Below are 5,060 nucleotides of genomic sequence, written 5' to 3'. Positions count from 1 at the left end.
GCAGCTAAGCCCCCGAGTGGGAGGATTGCTCTCCACTTGGTAGGATTTTTTCAAACTTAGGCGAGTGCCTGACTGCAGCTAAGTCTTCTAGTGAGAGGACTTAGGCGAGTACTGGACTGCAGCTAAGCCCCCGAGTGGGAGGATTGCTCTCCACTCGGTAGGATTTTTTCAAACTTAGGCGAGTGCCTAACTGCAGCTAAGTCTTCTAGTGAGAGGACTTAGGTGAGTACTGGACTGTAGCTAAGCCCCCGAGTGGGAGGATTGCTCTCCACTCGGTAGGATTTTTTCAAACTTAGGTGAAGCGGATTCGCAGCTAAGCCCCCGAGTGGGAGGCTGGCTCGCCACTCGGTATGAAACTGTTTTTACAAACTTAGGCGAAGCAGATTCGCAGCTAAGCCACCCACTGGGGGATTTCTTACGCAAACAAAAACAATAATAATCACTGGGAAAATTATAACGCTCTTGTCTTTGATAAATAAACTACAGGAGTTTTTCTTATTACATCTCATCCGAGTGAGGATTCAAGTATAAAAGGGACGGAGTAGCTCCGCATTCCAGGCTCGTGGCTCATTAATCCGGCGATCGACATTGTAGAGGTGGTATGCTCCATTGTGGAGGACTCCGGTGACTATGAAGGGGCCTTCCCAAGTAGGAGCAAGCTTGTGTGGTTTCTGCTGATCCACTCGAAGGACTAAGTCTCCTTCTTGGAAGGCTCGGCTCTTCATGTTTCTGGCATGGAATCGATGCAAGTCTTGCTGATAGATGGTCGATCGGATCAGGGCCATTTCTCTTCTTCTTCTAGGAGGTCAACTACGTCCTGCTGGGCTTGTTCTGCTTCATCTTCTGAGTAGAGCTCGACTCTGGGAGCGTTGTGAAGCAGGTCACTTTAAGACTACCTCGGCTCCGTAGACCAGAAAGAATGGGGTTCTTCCGGTCGATCGATTCGGGGTTGTCCTCAATCCCCAAAGGACTGATGGGAGCTCGTCGACCCATGCACCTGCTACGTGCTTGAGATCGCGCATCAATCGGGGTTTCATCCCTTTGAGAATTAGGCCATTTGCCCTTTCTGCTTGTCCATTCGACTGGGGGTGAGCGACCGAAGCATAGTCGACCCGAGTGCCCTGAGAGGCGCAAAAGGCCCTGAACTTGTCGGAATCGAAGTTTGACCCATTGTCCGTGATGATACTGTGCGGAACTCCATATCTGAATATCAACTCTCTGATGAAACTAATAGCGGTGCAAGCATCGAGATTCTTGATAGGCTTGGCTTCAATCCATTTGGTGAACTTGTCGACTGCTACCAGCACATGAGTGAAGCCGCTCTTGCCTGTTCTCAGTGGCCGAACCATGTCCATCCCCCAAACAACGAAGGGCCAGATGAGTGGAATGGTTTTCAAGGCTGACACGGGCTTGTGCGGCATATTGGAGTAATACTGACACCCTTCACATTTGTCGACTATCTCTTTAGCCATCTCATTGGCCCTTGGCCAGTAGAACCCCGCTCGGTATGCTTTAGCCACAATGGTCCGAGAGGACGCATGATGACCACAGGTCCCCGAGTGGATATCGTTAAGGATCATCTGACCTTCTTCTGGTGTGATACACTTCTGGCCGACCCCAGTCGCGCTTTCCCTATATAACTGTCCCTTTATGACTGTAAAGGCCTTGGATCGACGGACGATCTGTCGAGCCTCTTCCTCGTCTTCTGGGAGTTCTTTCCTTAGGATGTACGCGATGTATGGTTCTGTCCAGACGGGAGTGATAACCAGCACTTCCATTATCAGATCAACAACAGCTGGAACTTCAACTTCAGTCGGATCCGTGGCGCTTTTTGGCTGCGGGGCCTCTTCCGTGAAGGGATCCTCCTGGACTGATGGTGTGTGGATGTGTTCCAAAAACACATTGCTGGGAATGGCTTCTCTTTTGGAACCTATTTTTGCCAAATCATCAGCTGCTTGATTTTTCAGTCAGGGTATGTGAAAGTGCAACTATCCCTAGGTGGTTTTGGTAATTCATAACAACATATAGCTCATTGAGCTAATACTATTCCAAGATAATTATTTCAGGAAAGCTCAATGATTGGCATGGCATGGATGTGAAAGTGGAACCCTCAAAATGCTAAGGACAATGGATTGGCTCAAGCTCAAAAGCTCAAGACTCTTCATTTTATATTTTAGTGATCCAAGATCACATTGAGTCCATAGGAAAAGCCGATACTATCAAGGAGGGATGAGGTGTTGCTTAATGAGCCTCTTGCTTCATGTGCTTAATGATATGCTCCAAAATCCTCAGCTACTTTCCCATATCCACATATGACCTAAACTCTAAGCCAAACTCGGTCCTACCGATTCTTCCTATCCGGCGCCACCGAGTTTCACTTGTCATTAGCCACTGCCAAACCCTAGCAATTCGGTTCTACCGATAAGGATCTCGGTCCCACCGAGATGGGGTTGCAAACTCTCTGTTTCCCTTTCATAACTTTTCGGTCTCACCGAAAGAGCGAATCGGTCCCACCGAGATTGCAATGTAAACTCAGTGTTTCCCCTTTGTAACTTTTCGGTCTCACCGAGTTCCACTCGGTCTCACCGAAAGAGCAAATCGGTCCCACCGAGTTTGCCTGACCAACTCTCTGGTTAGCTAATTACCAAATTCGGTCTCACCGAGTTTGTGTAATCGGTCTCACCGAGATTACGCTATGCCCAAACCCTAACCGCATCGGTCCTACCGAGTTGCATGTCAGTCCCACCGAAATTCCTAATGGTCACTAGGTTTACTATTTCGGTCAGACCGAGTTTTCTGATTCGGTCCCACCGAGATTGGTAAATTGTGTGTAATAGTTGGATTTTGTGTGGAGGCTATATATACCCCTCCACCTCTTTCTCATTCAGTGAGAGAGCCATCAGAACACACACACCATTCCAACTCATATGTTCTGAGAGAGAACCACCTACTCATGTGTTGAGATCAAGACATTCCATTCCTACCATATGAATCTTGATCTCTAGCCTTCCCAAGTTGCTTTCCACTCAAATCTTCTTTCCACCAAATCCAAATCCTATGAGAGAGAGTTGAGTGTTGGGGAGACTATCATTTGAAGCACAAGAGCAAGGAGTTCATTACCTACACACCATTTGTTACTTCTTGGAGAGTGGTGTCTCCTAGATTGGCTAGGTGTCACTTGGGAGCCTCCGACAAGATTGTGGAGTTGAACCAAGGAGTTTGTAAGGGCAAGGAGATCGCCTACTTTGTGAAGATCTACCGCTAGTGAGGCAAGTCCTTCGTGGGCGATGGCCATGGTGGGATAGACAAGGTTGCTTCTTCGTGGACCCTTTGTGGGTGGTTGCTTCTTCGTGGACCCTTCGTGGGTGGAGCCCTGTGTGGACTCGCGCAACCGTTGCCCTTGGGTGGAGCCCTGTGTGGACTCGCGCAACCGTTACCCTTCGTGGGTTGAAGTCTCCATCAACGTGGATGTAGGATAGCACCACCTATCCGAACCACGGGAAAAACATCTGTGTCTTCAATAGCGTTTGAATTCTCCAAACCCTTCCCTTTACATTCTTGCAAGTTGCATGCTTTACTTTCCGCTGCCCATAAACTCTTTGCATGCTTGCTTGAATTGTGTGATGATTGCTTGACTTGTCCTAAAATCTGCCAAGAACTAAAATTGGGAAAAGGTTAAGTTTTATTTGGTCAAGTAGTCTAATCACCCCCCCTCTAGACATACTTTCGATCCTACAGTATGTGATGAAGCTCTAACCCCTCGAATTTCTTCTCCAGCTTTCTCACTGCATTGCAATAACCAGTCATGGCTGGACTTCTGACATCCCACTCCTTCATCACCTGATTAACCACCAAATCTGAGTCGCCATAGGCCATGAGGCGACGGACGCCGAGTGAGATGGCCATGCGCAACCCATACAAAAGTGCTTCATATTCTGCCTCGTTATTGGAGGAATCAAAATGGATTTGAAGAACATATCTGAGTTTATATCCTCTGGGGGAGACCAACACCACTCCGGCACTGGAACCACTTAGCATCTTGGAGCCGTCGAAAAACATAGTCCAATGCTCCGAGTGAATCTGAGTCGGCAGCTGCTGTTCAATCCACTCGGCGACGAAATCTGCGATTGCTTGGGACTTGATAGCTTTCTTTGCCTCAAACTTGATATCAAGGGGAAGGAGTTCAATCACCCATTTTGCCACTCGACCAGTTGCATCCCTGTTATGCAGGATCTCTGATAATGGAGCATCGCTGATGACTATAATGGAATGATCAGATAAGTAGTGAGCAACTTTCTTGGTGGTCATATAGATCCCATATACAAGCTTCTGATAGTGAGGATATCTTTGCTTCGATGGGGTCAAGACTTCAGAAATATAATATACTAGGCGCTGAACTTTGAAGGTTTTCCCTTCTTCTCCCCGCTCGACCGTAAGTACCATACTGACGACTTGTCATGTGGCTGCAATGTAAAGCAGCAAAGGCTCTTTGCTGATTGGGGCAGCAAGCACCGGCTGGGTGGAGAGCAGAGCTTTGAGCTCTGCAAACGCTGCATCAGCTTCGGGAGTCCACTCGAACTTGTCGGACTTCTTCATCAGTCGGTAAAGAGGTAATGCCTTTTCACCGAGACGAGATATGAATCGACTTAGGGCGGCCAAACAACCAGTAAGCTTCTGGACGTCGTGCACTCGCACAGGGCTTTTCATTCGGAGTATAGTGCCAACTTTTTCTGGATTGGCGTCGATTCCCCGTTCGGAAACGAGAAAGCCGAGTAAATTTCCGCCAGAGACTCTGAATGTACACTTTGATGGATTAAGCTTGATATCATACCTCCTGAGGTTGGCAAAGGTTTCAGCAAGGTTAGTCAGCAGGTCAGAACCCTTCCGTGACTTGACCACAATATCATCCATGTATGCTTCCACGTTCTGACTGATTTGAGTGAGTAAACACTTCTGAATCATCCTCATGAATGTGGCTCCAGCATTCTTGAGGCCGAACGGCATGGTAACATAACAGAAGCACCCGAATGGAGTGATGAAAGCTGTTTTGATCTTGTTAG

This window comes from Triticum dicoccoides, chromosome 4A, assembly GCF_002162155.2.
Source record: "Triticum dicoccoides isolate Atlit2015 ecotype Zavitan chromosome 4A, WEW_v2.0, whole genome shotgun sequence".
NCBI lineage: Eukaryota > Viridiplantae > Streptophyta > Magnoliopsida > Poales > Poaceae > Triticum > Triticum dicoccoides.
Note: the sequence above shows the minus strand (reverse complement) of the source record.